We start from the raw sequence: 20195 nt of genomic DNA on the forward strand, positions 1-20195 counted from the left end.
GAGAGAGAGAGAGAGAGAGAGAGAGAGAGAGAGAGAGAGAGAGATGCAAAGAGACATAGATTAAAACATCTTTGCATCTCTGGTAGTCTTAATAAAAAATGTCAATAGAAGTTGGTTAAAATATGAACACTTATGCAGGTGGTTTAAATGGATTCCCCAAAAAACAGTGGAGAAGTAACCCTAACAGGATATGACTCATCACTAAATGAATCCTCTAATTCTGGGAATGGGCTACATCTAATGAAATTTTGACAAAAGGGATCCAATGGGAGACTCAAACAATCTAAAATATTCCCATGGGGTGAGGGTTGATTGTTATCTACAAATAAGGGTAAGGATCTGTTGCTGAAGACAATACTTATACAATGCAGTGAAACATGGAAAAGTCGAGTTGGTATCTACTTAGGGCCACTAGCCCTACTGACTAGTGTTCATTGAGCTGAAAGATATTTTGTACCCTACCAGAAGAAAAGGATAACTACCAACCCAGCAACAAACCCTTCAATCTGTAAGGGGGACTTGCCTGTAAGATGCACAGTGTAGCAGTGGCACAAAGCTTCTGTAACCAACCAACATCCAATTAGATTTAAGGCTGACTCCATGTTATGGAACCTATCCCTGACACTGTTGCAGTGGTCAAGAATTTAAGATTGAAAAGCCAAAGGACCTAGGGGAAAAATAAATACTACTGGTTTGCTAAAAAAAAAAATAGTAAAAAAAAAAAATGACTCCAAATGACTTTTTTTTATACCAGTGGCTTTTATACCATGTGACCCCTTAATATAGCCCTTCAATTTGTGGTGGTCCCCAACCATAAAAATTATTTTAATTTCTACTTCATATCTGTAATTTCCCTACTGTTACGAATCATAAATGTAAATATCTGTGTTTCCTGATTATCTTAGGTGAGCCTTTTGAAAGGATCATTCAACACCAAAGAGCCCCAACCCACAGGTTGAGAACCACTGCATTACACTAAGAGATCAGTGTTTTTGCTATCACGAAAGAAGCTTCCTCCTGAAGTAGATGGAAACAATTACTGAGACCCACAGCTGGAGAATATGCAGAGTGTGAGAGGCCTTGGAATACTCCGTGGTAAATGGAATGTCTCCAATAAATCCCTCAAATCAGGTATCATGCAATCCTGCAGAAGAGGAGGCAGGAAGAGTGTAAGAGCCGGAGGAAAAAAGAGACCATGAGAGCAGGAGATGACACCAACGAAACAAAGCCATCTCAACATAGCAGAACCATCATACACTTTGACTCACAGAGATTATGTCAATATCCACAGGACAGGCAGAGGTCTGCAGATGGTGAGGTCCCAGCATAGAGAGGAGAGGTAGACACACCCTTGACCCAAAGCTGTCTCTAACTGATTACTGCTCACAAATAAAAGAATTACAGTGTTATTATCTTCATTGTCTCAAACAAATCCCACAGAGCATTATATTTCTATTCATTTGAACTGGCATGAATACATTCTAGAAAAGAGAAATGGGGATATTATATGATGGCATATTAATGGTTCATACAACTAAATCCTAAACAAATGTATTTCACACTGTGCCATGCCCAAGTACCTAAGTAAATAACTAAATGAATAGTAAATAACTAAAGCTCACATTAGAGTTAAATGCAAATAATTCATGATGTTTTCGATTTTGTATTAACAAGTTAGAACTGCATGAGACCAAGTCTTAAATTAACATTTTTTCTCATCACACATTCAGATATAATAGCCAAAATTATTCAGAAATCTGTAAATTATTTACATATGAGCCAGTTATTAGGAAAAAAAAATTCTCCCAACCAAATGGTTGCTTTTTTTTTCTTATTCTTTTCTTTCTCTGTTAGGTTTTGGAAATCAGAATTGGCTGGATGACAAATATTTTCTGTTAAATGCTTAGAGTTAAGGTTCACAAATAATGTTCTGAAACTGCATTTGAACAGTTTTAAGTTATTAAGCTTTCTATACTTGGAAGTTTCTTTCCTTTGAAGAGATAAACTGTCTTCGATGAATTCACATTTGCTTGGGGCCATTAGTTTGTACTTCATAAGTGACTCTTGGGAGCATGTGGATATCTTTTCAACTATAATAAATGTTCACAGCTCTGCGGCTAATATTACTTTCTTAATAGGTCTGTTTTCTTTAGTTCCTCCCACATGCTCATTGAAACATGCATTGCTGTAATGAGAGGGCCTGAGAAAAGGTAGGTCTCAGGCAGATACAGTTTTAAGCAATGGAAATGCAATGCATGTGTATTAACTATACAAAGATATCATATATAAACTTGCATCTGTAGGTATTTATATTTTATTTAGCTATTTGATTCATTACACATTTTTTTGTGGCTATGATAAAACGTGCCCAAGGAAATTTGTTTAACACAGGGTTCATTTTAGTTTATGATTTCAAGGGATTACATATCCATTCTGAAGGTAAGGCTTGGCATCAGGAGGCAGGCATGGCAGCGGGAACTGAATGATGAGAACTCATATCTTGAATCACAAGCAGGAAACAGTGAGAACAAACTGGAAATAGTGCAAAAATTTTAATCTCAATACTCATACCAGTGATGCACTTCTTCCAGCAAGGCAATTACATCTACTTAACCTCCCCAAACAGCAGCACCTACTAGCAACCATGTAATATTCAAATATCCAAGACTATGTAAGAAAATTTTCATTGAAACCACTACAGAGACTATCTGGATTTTTCAACAACTGCAGAACCCTAGGCAGGACATAATCTCACTTCATATCAATTTTCTCCTCAACAGAATGGGGATAGTGATAGAACCAATCCCGCATGGTTGCTATGAGGAATAATTTGTAAAATGTATGTGTGGAACTAACGATGATGTGAGTCCATCTCCTGGATCTTATCAGCAGCAACTATTTCAATGATGAAGTGCCTCACTTTTGCTATAATGGCTCCTTCACTCGATAAACAAAGGAGAGCAACTCCCTGCTCTTGCTGTGCTCAGAGGCAGTTTTGCAGGGCAAGTGAGTACAATGAAACTGGAAAGATCTTTTCACATAGTAGCAATAACTGTGAAGGAGGAATAAAACAGTCCCACACTTGTGATGGAGGCTCTGCAGGCTGCTGGAGTCAGCGAAAGCTACTCTGAGAAAGTGATGCTGGAGTTCAGTTTTGCTCAAGATGAGTGAATGAGTCACAACAACCTGGTGAAGAAAGTCAAAAAAAAGAGAGAGAGAGAGAGAAGCATGTTTAAAAGCCATAACACAAGGATAATTTTTAGAGTTCAAGAGACAGAAGAGAGTGGATGAGGGAAACAATGGCTAACCTAATAGGAAAAGACTGCTTTGCAGAGGTTGACCTACCACCACCAGAGGCAGTGCTTTAAGTGCAGTCTGAATGATGTCACTTATCACTTATGTTTGCGTGGCTGTAAATAATTTTTCTTCTTTAAGAATTTTATATTGTAATTTAATTACAGCATTTCTTCCTTACATTTTTCACCCTCCAAGCCCTTCTCCCATTCTCCTTCAAATCCATGGTTTCTTTTTACTAAGCATTACTGCATGCATATATGCATATATATTTCTAAATATTACCATTTTTTTAGATTTATTTATTATGTATACAACATTCTGCCTCGGTGTATGCCCGCACGCCAGAGCAGGGCGCCAGATCTCAGTACATATGTTTGTGAGCCACCATGTGGTTGCTGGGAATTGAACTCAGGACCTCTGGAAGAGCAGCCAGTGCTCTTAACCTCTGAGCCATCTCTCCAGCCCCTAAATACCCTAAATATTACCGTTTCAGTCGTTATGATGCTACCTGTATGTGTGTGTCTGTATATATATATATATATATATATATATATATATATATATTTCCAGAGCTAATCCTTTGACACTGGATTTTTATAGTAAGAAAATTGGCATTGGTAGGTACATACACTAAGCAGTGACCTTGTATCATGAGGCTATCATAAAATATTTACAGGTTTTTTTTTAAACTGTGGTATATTTTGGAATAAGGCAATTAGAGAACTTGATATGGATCCTTACATTGGGAGTTTGAACATCTTAATGAAAATTCCCCCAGTTTCTTATGACATCAAGACTCGGAAGTCAGTAATCTTTTTTTTTTCTTATTTTTTTTTTAGATCTATGGACTGACTGACATTATTTTCAGTTCCTCGGGGTGCAGACCATTTTCCAAAATGACAATAGCATTAAACTTACTGCTATTATTGGTATTAATAGCTCTAATAATATCTACCTGATGACTTCAAGGCTGATTTACCCCAGGGCTATTGAGAAGTAATGAGCTAAAATGGTCATAAAGTTCTTTTCAAATATTTTAGGTAATGCTAAATTATTACAAATGACAGGGTAGATGTTTCATGTTCCCTGGGAAATAACTGGTATCTGAGAGTAAAAAAAGAAAGGAGCATTAGCTTCGAAAGTGGCGATGGGGGTCCTGGGGCTCAGATCTCCCTAAACTTTTAGCTTGGAAATTGGTGTTAATGGCTTCATTTTCCAGAGTGAAATGGGAGTTATTTCCCTAGGAATGAGGGAGGGAGGGGCCACTGCCTTTCGAAATCTGAGCATTGTCTTATTACATTGTTTTTCTCTAGCTGTCCTCAGCATTTTCAGCAATTCTTTCCACCTCCCAAACAGCATGGTCATGATGCAATTGACAAATGCTTTCAAGGAGACCTGTCATTAGTTCAGCAGTCAGTCCCTAAATGTGACACCTAATAGTACCTCGTGTGAAGATCTTAAAACATCTTTTCCTGAAACTCTTGAAAAAGGAAGGTGTAAGCCATCAGATATCGGAACATTGATAATACAGAGATATTCACTATGTAAAACCAATCCCTAGCAAAACATGGGTTTTTATAAACTAAGGTGGATAAAAACCTCTTCATTTGCTGCCAAGTAGCTGAATCTGAATTATTTGTGAAAGACTATCCATTTCTGAGTGTCATCCCAGCAGTCATTCAACCTTTGCAGCTAAAGCTACTATGAGGTATAGGAATTAATTCTTTTATACTGAATTGGAGCTCAAACTCACCATCTCTGTAGCGCACCACGCTCGTCTGAGCTCTCTGTGCTGCCATACAGTTCGTGAACCCGGCAAGGGGCTGGAGATTGAAACACACAAAGACTCACAGACTGAGACACAGGTCTTCCTTGATGCCAGAATCCTTGAAACAGGAATGGCCCCTTATTGTGTACCTGAGTCGCTTATATAGAGATTCTTAACTGATAGCCACCGTCCTAGCCAAATGCACCAGAAACCACACCTCTGGTTCTTAATAGTTTCATGGAAATGTCTTCTCAGTCTATGATCCAAATAGTCTGGACAATCAAGATAAGTATACGTCAATCATTATTACTTCAATTAGTGGTGGGAAAATACTTGTTACTATCACAAGACATGGAAGGCTTACCTCTCTTCTGGGTGGAACAAATGGAAGAAATGTCAATGCTAAAGCTTCATTCGTGCCAAGTAGGTTCCTAGATGCAGTTCTTTTGTGCTCAGGCTTCTTGTTACTGGCAAACAAAGCACAGCCATAGACTGGAATGGTGAGGTCCACATAGAGAGGACACTCGGGATTTTATTTATGCAAAACTCGCAGAAATGGGTTAGATCAGTATGTAAGAGCTAGCCAATAAGAGGCTGGAACTAATGGGCCAGGCAGTGTTTAAAAGAATACAGTTTCGTGTAATTATTCCGGGTGTAAAGCTAGCCAGGTGGCGGGACGCAGCCCCGCTGCTCCTACTACTACAGCAGGACAGAAGCAGTTTAACATTCAAAATCTTCCTTCTTCTAGCAGTTGTGGAACCAAGAAGGGGACATAAATAATCTCTCTAAGTCTTGGATTACATAGTATTGGGGGTCTATTGTAGGAATGAATGAGATAATACCAAATATCTTTACAGAATGACAAGGAATATTTGCCAATGACTCTTGGAGAAGGCAGTGGTACTCAATGCCCAAAAGTGCTTGTTCAAAGAACATTTTGACAAGACATAGTAGATCATAACTGTAATCTTCAACATTTGATGAGACTAAAAAAAAAAAAATAAAGAGTTTTACAATAGCCTGTGTAACAAAGTAAGACACTGTCTCAAGAAAGAAAAAGAAAGCAGATACTCATATTCTAAAGCTTTGGAATCAAGACCTCTGTGATTTATTTGCTCTTTCCAGATTGAGGTTATCTAGTTTGTTGTTTTAAATTTTGTTTATTGATATATCCCTTAGGACTAATATTTAGGCTACAGGAAGCTTTCAATAAATGCTTAATAAATGATAAGCAGATAGCAAATACTTAGTGTAGTAGCCCTTTCCCCTTTTACTTTGATTGCTCTACTAAAGGCGGCAAGAAGACAGAAAGTCAGATCATCCTCTGTGTATTCCATGCACTTAAAACTAGAGAGTAATTTGGTTGACTTTCTACTTTTGACTCAGGTCAAATTTGTCTTCCAGAGCCATGAAGGTTTGGTGTTCTCATCGATCCATCTCACAAGGTTTGGAAATGAAGGTGTCTTGCCCAGACATAGGCATCTCTGAGGTCTACCTCTCTGTAAGGTCTCTATTTTTCCTAGTAATATACTACAAAATGCAATGTTGTATTTTAGCATGAAGATGTCTGTGGAACAGAGGTTAGTGTTTGTTCCTAAACCACCAAGGATCAATTGAACTACAGACTCTATCCATTGTAATACCATCTATTACTGAGACAGTCTTATCTCAGATTAACAGATACTCACTCACTCACTCACTTGGAAGAAGTGTACATTGTATACAGGGTCCCTCTCTTTGCAGAATTAATGCAACATTAGACAGTATGGTGGCCTTGGTTGATTACCATTTATTACTAATTTTTAATAAATAAAGGCCAGAATGATATGCATTAATGGCATGTATTAAATGATAATACAATACCATATAATTCTGGTCTTTATTTATTAAAAATTAGTAATATATTGGATTATCATTTAATGACATAATTTTGCAGTAAATACATCAAAGTTTCAAAATAAAAATTCTAGAAACATACAAAAATATTCCATAAAAATATTTATTCATATTTTAACAGTTTACTTAGAAGTGCCCATTATAATTTGAGTCAGGTACTAAACATAGCTCTGATCATTAGACATGCTTCTATAATCTCTTTCAATTTGAAATAGTCCTTACTTTAACTGACTGTTTTGATTGAGATATTCATGAAGATAACAAAGTCCTTGCTTTAAAGAATGCCTGAAATTTGAATTCCTCCAATGATTCCAGTATCATATGACCCCAGTTAGGCATTTTGTAATGAATGGCATAGAATTAATAAGATTATTTTCATCAAATCATATTGGGAGATTTAGAGATATTGAATTTGCTCTATAAATGATAATACTGACTTTGATCAGTTGATTGAGATGGTATCTGGCTGAAGTATGATTGATAAAAGCTCAGAGACAAATATTTGGGTGTAACCTGAAGATCAGAAAAGCAAAGCAGCCAACCACTGTCTCCTACCTCTGCCTCAGTCTGAAAATGGTGATCCTGCCTCCAGGAAACCTCAGAATGAGACTAAGAGTAAGAACTGTCTCCTCCTGTTTTATTATCTTCTCTAGTTCTCAGACTAAGGGTGTGCACTACAACCACCTGGTAAACTAGCGTGGCTACTGGGATTAAAGTTGTGTGTCATTGTGGCTACCAGATTTAAAGGTGTATAATATTGCTGCCTAGTATGTAAAGCTGGCCTGTGTGAATGTTTTACTTTTTTGATTCTCAAGAAAGCTTTATTTATTAAAACACAAATGAAATGTCACTATATCTGGCAGCCTTTACTCTTGTAATTCTGTGCCCTCTATAAAGTATAACATTGCTGGGAGAAGTAGAAGCTTTGAAAGTCTGTAAAACCCCTTTCTCCTACCTCTGTTTTTCACTGAGTTTCAAAAGTTATTGTCAGTTCTTTCTACCTATATGAATTGGTATTCACCCTAAAATAGAATATTCTCCAAATTAATTTGCTTACCTATAATTCCTATAGTTCAGAACAATTTACTTAGTTGATTGCATTCCATGGCTATTATTGGTTGTGCTGGTGATAATTACTACTTATTCAAAGTATCCCATATTTAAATAACAGCCAAAATTTAGCTTCTTTCTACATCTGTTTATTTATGCACTCATTATTCTTAGAATAAGTTCTCATTTGGTGGTGTAACACTGTTCTTTGTGCCTATCCTATCTTCTACAGCTATATATTCTCAAGGACCCTAGATTCCCTTTACTGGCCATTGCTTTTTTAAAGCCAGCATATGAACCACTAGATGGAATTACTGTTACTATAGTATTGCTCTCCCAAGGTGCTCCCGGGCTGCAGTCTTGTGTAATCCTTTTTTTTTTTTTCCTATTGTTATGTGTCAAAACAGGATTTCATCTCAATACATTCATTCCAGTACAATGAAAGATGTCTCAGTCTAGCTTTACCCATTTGTATTTCCCTTATACAGTCTTCATTGTCTTTGAATATGTGCACGTATCAGATCCATCCACCAGAGGCACTAGCTGACTGCCCAGCCAGCAAGCCCTCTTCACCTGGACATTGATATTGCATGGTTTCTACCAGTTCTGGAGTCTTATTTACACAGGACCACACCAGACTTCCAGAAAAATTATGAACAGAGGGAAAGCTGCAATAATATTAGTGATGAGAAACACCAACAGATAATAATGTTTCCAGATATGTAAAGAAGTCTAAAGAGCAAAATACCTCTGATTGCTAGTCTGTCGCATAGAAATAATACTTGGTAAGAGATTAGAAAACAACAATCCTTTCATGCATTCATGAGTAGCTATATGTAGGATGATGGATGTGAACATAATGCATGCTGGTTTTTTTCTAAGTACTAAAATAAATTCCTTCCCCGAGGAACTATAATCAAGGTCCACCCCTCCTCACAAGGTACTAGCAAAACTAACAACAGATCAAAGTATGAATCCAGCAGAAGTTTACCCTGAGGAACCAACAAATTTATAACACTTTCTTATCGAGCTTGGGAAAAGTGTTACTGGCAGATATTTGAGTGACCCCAAAGCAACTGCACTGTAAAGACTTTATTAAGCATGAATGACTGCTTCCCCACAGCCATACATATGATCCTCCTCTTATATTATCCCCACCCTGGTCCTATATTCCCTAGCATCTCCTTAGACCTCAGACTACCCAATTAGAACATCATTGCATACAAATTGTTAGAACAAAAAGCTGGGATCTCAGAAGAGATCCCCTCCCCTCCTTCCCGGGGTAATGTCAAAAGTGCTCAGGTCCAACTCTGATGGTGTTGTACAAGCTGGCACAAATGATCTGGTGAAGAAGGCAGCTGTTTCACTTGTGTAACTTAAATTCTACAACACAAAGAATTTGTAAAATGATTCAAAGCATCCAAGATTAGGACAATAAATTATAAATCAAATGTATTATGATTGAGCAAGTTGTTTGATTTTAGTCCACTAATTATAAGAAAGATCAATGGATTCCAATAGTTTTCAGTCACATGGTTAAGCAGGTGAAACTGGAAAACAAGGGGTTGCCTTTAGAGACTTCACTTAGAGAAAGTGTCCTTTGTTACACAATTATGTCTGAAATTTATTCCTCTTGTTCTGTCTTAAGTGAGAAAATCCAAGTGCTGGGAAGTATAGTGGCAAACACGATAGACATAGAAAGGGGGAGGGAGATGAATGGCACTTAGGGAGGGTCCAAAGGGGGGAGACCTCAGACACTGTCGGTCAAGCAATTGGTGCAAATGAAAAGAAAATTTGCTAGAGTTATGTATCAGCTTTACAAAGTGCCTTGTTCTCTCTCTCTTTTATTTTAAAGAAACAAGAAGCTTTCAATTGTAGTCAAGCTGATGCTCCCAGGTGCAAATGTCTCCTGAGAGTAAAGAAACTAGACTCTTTAAGAAAATGAAAATGTTTCATGTTCCCCTTTCATCTTTTCAAAGTTTACTTTTAAGAGTTAACTCCTAAAGAGAAACAGATGTGTCTGGAAATTAAGCATTCGCAGTCAGGCCTGGAGAAATCCTCTGTGCTTGGTTTAGAAGCCTTAGCTTTAGCTCCTAAAACAGCCTTTCAGAATTACCTTCTGCAGGGGGTTGGTGGGTGGGTGGGGCACGGGAGCCTTGAGACTGAGGAATGGGCCAGGTCAGGGTTCTGAAATATAATTTTGTTTTTCCAACAACATGACCTTGACAGACTGTGTAAGGAGAACACACCTGCTTCCTCCTATTGACAGTCCCATCATGCAAAATGTATAGTTCAAAAGCAGTTTCTTTCTTTGTTCTTGTGTTTGTGTTTGTTTTCCTGAACAAATGGTTTTGATGGCAACTATACCCACTCCTTCCGCTGAAGCTAATTCCTCATTTGTACCCAATGTCCCGTAGAAAATCGGAGGGAAAATTCCCCTAGAGAACTGGGTCACTTTCAAAATGAATCTAATTTAAAATACACATGTATGACAAATAATGAGAATAATATGAGACATGAGAATGTTGATGATTCTGCTTAATGCCTTCCAAGCTGCAGCAAAGAGAAACAGCCATCCTTTGCCTCATGCATGGCTTGCTTGTAACAAAGGGAAGCAGTGATTTATATGTGGCATTTTAGATCTCCTTTCTTTCAGCCCTCTCTACATGTTCATTTTTAAAGACCTGGTTTTTGTTGTTGCTGTTGCTCTTCTTCATCATCATCCTTTTCTCTCCCTGTTCTATATCCCCCAAAATAGGAAGGAAAGCTCCCTTGTGCCACCACCTGCATTTCTCTCTACTTTTTTTTTTTTTGCTTTTGCTTTATATTATCTAAACATTCTTCCATTTCTTTCATGACAATGATGTCTCATTATGCAGCCCAGGCTGGTGTTCTAGAATTCACAGTACTCCAGTTTCGGGCATATGTGATGATCTGAGAGATGTGTAACACCGTGCTAGGTGCAGGTTTTATCTTTCCGTTCTTCAGAGTCTATGAATTTTAACAGGCTCTTTTTTTTCAGATTTTTATATCATCATCACTGTTCTTGTTTTAGCAAGGGATCTGATCATCTCAAGAAAACTTAGCATGTACCCACTCTATTGTTTCTGCCTGCATGTCCTGTATGGTTTTCAAGAAGTTATTCAAATTCTTCTTACTAAACCTGTTAAACATAAAATGTGCTCTAAAAGTTTGTGTGTGTGTGTGTGTGTGTATATATATATATTCTAAAAGATTTTATATAGAGATATAGATATAGATTACAGAGTTCAACCATGCCAAAGTTGTCCATAAACCTTTGACAATTGTTGGTGACACAACTTACCTCCATGTTGCTGAGACATTCTAGAACTGAATCAGAGAGACTGGCTTGGCCTAATATAAAAGATTAATGTGACTTTCCTTACTCTCAAATGAATCCTAACATTGTTCTAAATGAAGAGTGTCCGTCGTTTTTCTAGAGTGGATCTGTTATTTGCTGAGTTCTCATCTCTGTAACTTGCTGCTTGTTTAGGTTGCTTTATTGTTTAGTTCATCCCTACTCAGTTGACATGTTTGTACATAAATTCTCTTTTAATCTGTATCAAAAATGCAACCCCTTCTTTATGAGTGCCTTTTCTGACCCTGAACATAATCCCTCATTTTTCCAAGTTCTCACTGTGCATCCTGTCAAACGTCAATCCAGTCAATCTGATATTAACTCAAAGAGAATAGAATGATAATAACTCATATAGAATATGATATCTTTGTAGCATTGTAAAATATAGCATTTACTCCTTTCTACTTGGTTTTAAGATTTTAATGGGATATAGTCCATCTTACTCACTGAGCCATTATCCACAAATCTTTGAACATATGGGCACTTGATATTTGCTGAGTCACTGGTGGTTTAGCTTTTTATATCTTCACATATAGCACTATAATTTTGTCTATATTAGGACACCAAATGTAGGGACAATACCCTGAAGTTGGTCAGTTGTTTGCCTTTCTTCAAGAAAATTGCCTGAACTAAGTGATTCCGATTACGTTTGTTATATCTATTACAATTACTAGCATGTATTCAGTGTTTAAGAGGAACGTGCCATGTCTGGATACTTTGCATTTTTATATGACTAAAAATGTGAATCATAGCTCAATATCTAAGAAGTAAATAAAATCCATCTAAATCTTTGTTATTAGATATCACATAAAGCAAAATGTTTAATTTCTGTTTTACCCATGATCTCACTATTTGGATCAGGCATAGTTTTAGAGATATTCCCCAAGTATTTCCCTATTCCATGGCAAGTCTTCATTCTAAGTAATGTAGAACAATTTCTTCTTCAGTCTTGTCTTCATGATTAATCTGTGAAATTTGGGGCAAGTTAGTTAAATTCCTTGTGAAAAAAAAAGTTTGACCATTTCTATTGTTAAAATGTTTACAATAGTATTGATGCATGAACTCCACTACAAGAGAGGCAACATTAGTCTGGGCGTCTTTCTCATAGAGCAGTTCTGATGGCACATTATAACTTTTGGATTGAACAATGCCAAAGCCTTTGCACTGTAGATTTATAGGCTCTTTTTTCCTTCAAATAGCTGGTTACTTCAAAACTGGCTGTCATGTCTGTGTAACGAAAGATGGGAAGAGAAGGAAAACTTCACATTAACTACAACCTCCCAGATCCTCAGACGATGACATTTACAGCATGTGTCCTGGGTCAATGCAAGAGAAGTTCATTGAGTAAGCAATAGTCACCTGAAAACTGTAACAATGAAATTGGTTATTCAATTTTACAAAGTGAAATGTAGAAATATATTGAAGTAGAAGCAGATAGCATCCATGAAGGCAAATGAGCTACAGCATTTAAAGAATGTCTATTTCAGAGACACCCTCTCTTCCTCCTTTCATTGACAGTCAGTTTTCTGATCAAGTCTTCTATTCTTCTAAATGTAAATCCCAGATCTCTCTGTTTCCCCAACCCAATGTTTTACCAGTGTGAACATCAAAGCTCAAAATACTAAGAGAGATCTCTATTCCACTCTTACTGGGAAGAGCCAAAGAATTTTTTGGCAACAGTTATTGTTTTCTTGTCACACACTTAAAGGAAAAAAGGAAATATGACCAAGTCAGCATCCATTTAAAACGATCCTTTACTTAATACTTTTAGCAGATCAGAGTTAAACTTTGTTTTTCCCAGTGGCAAGGTGAGGTACAGACCTGCATATTAAGACATATTAAGGTCATTCACAGTGCTACTACACGTTGAAAGTAGAAGCTTTTTGAAGCCTGTAATTAATGAGCACTATGTTAATTAGCATATTTCAGTCTTCGAGGATATTCTTTCTTTTAACATGAATGAGACTTTGATATGTCAGATCAGGGGAGCTCTTCTTGACTACTTCTTGTTGTAAATGCCAGTTAAGCAAAATGATTGCCTGTTACTAAATGATGGGCTTTTTAATCCAAATAACCCACTTGAGAAAATCACACTATCCAACTAAAAATAAATCTTCTATACATTTCCAATGCTGTGCTTCCTTTTTATTTTAGAAGTGGCATCTCACTTAATTTGTGTGTTTGTGTGTGAGTGTGTATATGTGTCCATGTATGTATGTGAGGGTTATATGTTCAGGCTCATGAGAGAACATACATTTGTGTGTGGAGTCGTGAGTGTACATATTTGTGATACTGTGTATAGATAGATGGGTGCCTTCCTCTTTTGATATCTGCCTTATCTTTTAAGCAAGCTATCCCATTGAACCTGGTCCCATTGAATGTGGTGGTGCTCATTGAATCTGATAGACTAGCTGCCAACAAGCTTCAGTTATTCCTCTGTGCTTACCACATGCATGGCACTGGGGCTACAGGTGTGTACTACTGTCATACATGTCTATATCCTTGCATGGGAAACACTATAACAAATAAGTCATCTCCCAAGTTTCAAATTCTACCTTATTTTTAGTAATGAAAATATTATCGGGAATAAATAAATAAAAATTTTATTAAAAAAATATTGTCAGGGGCTAGAGAGATGGCTCAGTAGTTAAGAGCACCACCTGCTCTTCCAAAGGTCCAGAGTTCAATTCCCAGCAACCACATGGTGGCTCACAACAATCTGTAATGAGGTCTGGTGCCCTCTTCTGGGCCTGCAGGAAGAGTACTGAGAATACTGTATACATAATAAATAAATAAATCTTAAAAAAAAAAAAAAGAAAAGGCTCCAAAACCACAGAGAAACCCTGTCTCGAAAAACCAAAAATAAATAAATAAATAGAAAATAAAATATCATCTAAGCCGTAGGATTCACTTCCATCTAAAGGTAATAACAATCTTTAGTTAAGCTTTTAATTAAACCACAATCAAATGAAATGTGTTGATAAAATGGATATAACCTCAACTCAAACAACTAATTTTGATTTTACTCCTTAATACAATGCCCTTCTATTGAAAATTTACAAATATTGAATGTGTTTTTTATTCATTCAATAATTAGCTTTTATTTTCATTTTACTGTTGTTGTTTTCTTACTATTTTTAGTTTTTTTTTTCCAATCTTCACATTTGTCAATTGGCCATTGAAGTAAAATTCTACCATTCAACTGCAGCCTTGCTACATGTTACAGAATAGACCCTGCCCACGAAGGAGGAATTCTCACTGCCTAAAATCATTGCTTCTGCTATCCGCTGATTCTATCAGCCTGTCAAAGGGAAACCATCTAAAGTGAACCATCCGTGTTCTAATAAAGCTTATTTACTAAAGCAGACAGGCATCCTGCAGAGTATTATCTGCCAATTGCTTATATGAAATAGCAGCAACTACTGTTGATGTGATGACAGAAAACATGTGTCAAAAGTAGCAAAAATAATAAAGGTGAGAGATGGTAAATAGTGTCTCGAGGAACCTTTTTCATTGTTTTGACAGAATATTGACAGGAAAAATAAAGAAATGAAGATTCTTCTGTGGCTCACAGTTTAGGAGAAACAATACACGGTAGCAGGGAAAGTGTGACAGGGACATGGCTTCAGGGCGTAGCAATGGGAAAATGTTGCATATGGTTAAATGGTGGCAGCTGCTAGGCATCAGAATGCTTGTATCAGAAGACAGCCTAAAGTCCTGAGACCTATGCCCCATTGTGGCTACATAGCTGTCAGCTATTCGCATGTCTGGAAAATTCCACAATGCTCTAAAACAGCACCATTAGTTGAGTGCCAACTCTTCAAACAACACATGCACTAGTGAGGGACATTTCATATTCCAACCATAAGAAGAGTTAAACTTCTGTAATGTGCTTGTACTGCTCAGCATGTTAGAAAAGAACAAATCCCCAGGATTTTGTAACAAGTTAAATATTAATTTTGGGATTTCTAGAATAAGCAAAAAATGATAACAAATATGATCCTATAGGAAATAAAATAAATGATGTTTACTATTATAAAGGAATAGATGTGACATAGACTAGTTGTCTTTTAGCAGCAAATCTAAGTGATACAAAACAGCAACTGATTCAGCTTATAAATTTTTGGTTTGCTTCTAGTATGGATAGCCTAAGCTAATGTCTGTTTGACTCTTTCTATAGGCATCTGATGAGTTTTACCTTGCATTTGCTTTCTGCACAACATGAAGACCTAAGTTCAGTTCCCTGCCATTCTATCCACATAAGAGCCAAACCATAAACACATCCCTATGATTTCAGTGGGAAAATCGGGATGGGAGATGATCCGTGGGTTTCCTGACAAGTTCTTCTAGCCAAGTTTCTGAATTGGCTAGCTTCAGGTTCAGTCAGTGACCTTGTCGAAAATGATAAGGTGAGGAATTACCAAAAAGATACCCTACATCAACTTCTGACCTTCATATACAAGTACATGAACAAACACATATAGATGCATATATGAACATTTAAACTCCCACATAAACACACCCAAACAGACCTGTTATAACTAATAGATTAAAAATATCATGGCAATAGTCTTAACTCATAACTCATCAATAATTACATCATTTAAATACAGACATTCCACCATACCATACCTATGTGTTCTATACCTACAGATGCAACGTGAAAGTAATCAGAAATGTTTCTAAAAGTGGTTCTGTAATGAGCATGTTCAGTCTTTTTGCCCTCTTCATTATTTCTTACAAAGCTCAATAACTATTTACATGGAATTTACATAGTATAAATTACATGTAGGAATTAAGGAATATGGGATGAAAATGATTAAATAATAGACACAGAAACTATGCCAGAGTATTGCCAGCTATTTAAAGTACACTGTGAAGATGTGTCTGTTTTACCTCATTTGCCTAAGATTTCTCTTGATTCATTTAAGAAAAAGCTGAATAGCAATAACTGGGTAGGAAAAGACTGGTGGGACTTCTGGGGTGAGAGAGAAGAACTCAGGGGAAGAATCAGGTAGGGAAATTTGCCTGATGGACATGGAGGAATTTGAATATAAGGTACTGAAGATAAGTAATGAGCCATGTAGCAGAACATACATTAATACAAACAGGTTAATTTAAATTTTAAGAACTATTTGGGAATAAGACATAGCTAAGGCCACACTTTCATAATTAATAAGTCCCATGTCATTATTTGGGAACTAGTTGTCCAAAGAAAGACTTGTTACAGAAGAGTATATGAAAGACTTAAGCATTCAAGTATTTTGTTATCCATGGGGAGTCTTGGAACAATTCCCTGTGTATATCTATAGATGAACTACTGAAAAAAGGAAACTTATAGAAAATATATCATTTGTGAATGTTTCAGATATGTTCCTGTAGGTCTAGAAAAAGGAATAAAAATGATTAGGCAAATATTGCAAGCTAAAAATGGGACTAGGAGAGAAAAAGGGGACAGAAGCCAAAGTAGTCAGAGAGAGTAAAGAATAACAACAGACAAGTCCAAGTTCAAAAGTGTTAAAGGGGATGAAAAGAAACTAAGAACATTACTGGAGTGATAAATGTCAATGGAAAAACTAGAATTAAATAAATTCCTTTCTAAATATCTGTAGAAGTTATAGAAATTTTAGGGAAATGGGAAGATTGGTCAGTGCGTAAAAGCACTCACTGCTCTTCCACAGAACCTGGGTTCAGTTCACAACATCCACATAGTACACATAGTAGAGGACAATTGCTTGTAAATCCAATCACAGGGGAATTGATACTCTCTTCTGGTCTCTGCAGGCCCCTGAACATGGAAGGTGCACCTTCACCATGAATGCATATATATATATATATAATTATTTTAAGAGGAAAAATAGACACAAAGTACAAAAAGAGTAAAAATGAGTAACACAATAAAATCTACAAATAGGAACATTATACACATTAATGGCAAAGTAAAAAAGGAAGAAAAATAGAGTTTATAGAAGAATTAAGATCAAATGTATGCATCATTTATTTATTGTTTAAGATTTATTTTATGAGTATGAATATTATGTCTGCATGAATTTATCTTTCCAAGGAGTTCAGAAAAGGGTGGTGGACCTCTTGGAACTGTAGATATGAATTATTGTGAACCATAATCTGGATACTGAAACCAAACCCAGGTCCTCTCAAGAGCAACAATGGCACTGCACTGTTGAGCCATCTCTCTGTTCTCAAGATCCAATATAGTAAGGGAAAATAAAAGGAGAGGAAGAAAATCATGTGAAGCTAGAGTAGCAAAAAAATAATTATTATATAGAAAAAAAAACTAAAGATTCAAGAAAGACCACTTTGCACTCTTTTGTGCAAACACAGCTGGAAAATGAAATGAAACATTGTTAAACAAAAATGTAAAGGTATCAATTTCCATAGAAAGAACATGTTGTGATAGCGTCATATAAATTGTCGTATAAGATAGAATAAAAAGGAAAACATAAAATTTCACTTAGTGAAACTGATATTTTTATGCTCAACCCTGAAAAAAACACTATAAAAAAGAAAAGTATGTATTGATTGAAATCATTTGTCCACAACAAAGCAAAAACATCATGTGTAATCTTAACATCCAGGCTTTAGCAATATGTTAAGAAAATCATACAGATAACTGTCTGTTTTATTAAATGCAAGGATGGCTACATTTAATGTAACTTAGTATATACATAGACCTACTAAGGAAATGTGGTAGTATTAAGTAGTAGTACTAAAGAAATATTAGAGTATTCCTATAAAAGCAGAAATACTTTTTAATAAATAAACTCAATGATTTATAAAGTCTCTCCAATATGAGAATGACTACTTACAGCTTTAACCAATATATACCATTGTACTATTTACCTTATTTAGTCTGAAAACAAATAGATATTCCCACTAAAACCAGGATAAGGAAAATGTATGAGTATGAAGACTTTCATGTGAAATTTCTTTTGAAGTATTTTGTGTAGTACATGTAAAGGAAAAAATAATTCAAAGGCAAAAGACCGGGGGAAGAAAGATCTATTCCCTTAAAAATTATAGATCCAATGATTAACTTTGCGAGGAATTATGATATATCTGTAACCCACGATAAATTTAGTTCAGAACAATGTGTTGTTTGTCAATAAGGGAATGTTAAGCATTGTAAACACAAAATAAGCAGTTTAGTCGTTTGAAAACAAGTGTAAACTAAAGGGTATAAAACATATGTGAGGTTATAATCCTCAGAACTGAGATAAAGAAGAAAAATCTATAAAATCAGTTGGTTTTAACTTTTCTCTCTTAATATCATATTTAAAACAATTATAAAAAATCTATAATTATTCATGAGACTTGAATAGTATACTAAATATTGTCATAAATTGATAGCTGTGGTTGGTTCCAGGACTTCTAATCCTTAGCATTAGCCAAGACCTTCTTATAAAATGGCATAAAATTTGCTTTTAACTTCAACTATTCCATCTGTATATCTTAAATACCAATGTCTATGCTAATTCTAATAACAAGTTCAATATAAATGTTTTCAGTGTCGTTAACCCTATTAGAATTTGAATAACAGGAAAATATCTGTGTCTGGTCACCATGATCATCTTGTGGTTTGAATGCAGTAAAGGTTCGGATACTAGCTAAGATCTCTGACCTCATCAATGGATTACTCCATGGAAGAACTTCGAACGGGATGATGATAATTGAGGAAAAAGAGAAAATTACGAGTAGTAGACTGTGGAGAAATTAGATCAGTGAATATGCCCTGGAAAGATATACCTTATCATATCCCTTTCATGTCCCTCATCGTGGCCTACTTTACGCTCAGCACACGATAAACAGTTCTATCACATGATCCACTCCATAGAGCTCTCTTCCTTCTGATCCACAGCCATAAATCAAGCCAAATATGAACTAAACTGTCTGAATCCATCAGTCTAAACAAAATCCTCTGTTGCTCAAGTTGTTTTATCAGGTGATTTGTCATCAGGATAAATATGTTGCTATAGTTGGCTAACTCCATAGAGGCAGGCACACATATAGAAAGCAAATTATATAGCTTATTAATTGCATCACTATATCTAGCAACTACAAAATATATATTATTAGCAGTCACTTGTTGATAATTTTGGAAAATGATCTGTGTTCTTGTGACTATGTCAAAGCTGAAGAACTGAAGAAAGACATCATACAGTGTAAATGTTATAGATGATGTGCTATTATGTCAAACCTAGTAGCAGAAACACACCAAGACTATTTCAGTATTTGTTAAGTAAACAATATAATTCTAAAAAATCCATGATTTGTTGAAGAAACTATGATAGAATCCCCAAAAATATTTTCCGTTGGATTATAATGTAAAGTTGATTTATCAAGTCACGTGGAATGCATGTAAAGTGCTGCACAGAGGGAAATTTATAGTTCTCGTGGAATGTATTAAAAACGAAGAAGCATTAAAAGTCTGGGACCTTTGATTATAGCTGGACAAGAGCTGCATATTAAATTTGCACAAAGTAGAAATAGAGAAGAACACATATAAAACCCTAAGTCTATAAAGCAGACAATATATGCATACTAGATATGAGTAATAGAGCCACAAGTTAGCTCTTTGAAAATATTCTCAATTGTCATTATCCAAATCAGAAGGGTTTAGGAAGAAAAGAAATCATATGTAGATGAAATAAAAATGAAAACCATTCTTAACTTTTAAAAGACTGTGAATATATTAAACATTGCTAGGGTATTCAAAAGAGAATATTTTGAGCTACCTGAAATAGTTAATATCTTGATCAAGGCAGAATTATATTACAGCCTTCTACA

At 35.9% G+C, this 20195-nt stretch overlaps 1 pseudogene; it reads right to left on the reverse strand.

Annotated features, from left to right (window-relative positions):
• LOC126506101 (60S ribosomal protein L29-like) overlaps positions 1 to 11342 on the reverse strand; it is a 37282-nt pseudogene extending 25940 nt beyond the window's left edge.
• Positions 11343 to 20195: the final 8853 nt, after the last annotated feature.

Source organism: Alexandromys fortis, unplaced genomic scaffold (genome assembly GCF_014885135.2).
Source record: "Alexandromys fortis isolate MF-2015 unplaced genomic scaffold, M_Fortis_MF-2015_v1.1 scaffold_48, whole genome shotgun sequence".
Classification (NCBI taxonomy): Eukaryota; Metazoa; Chordata; class Mammalia; order Rodentia; family Cricetidae; genus Alexandromys; species Alexandromys fortis.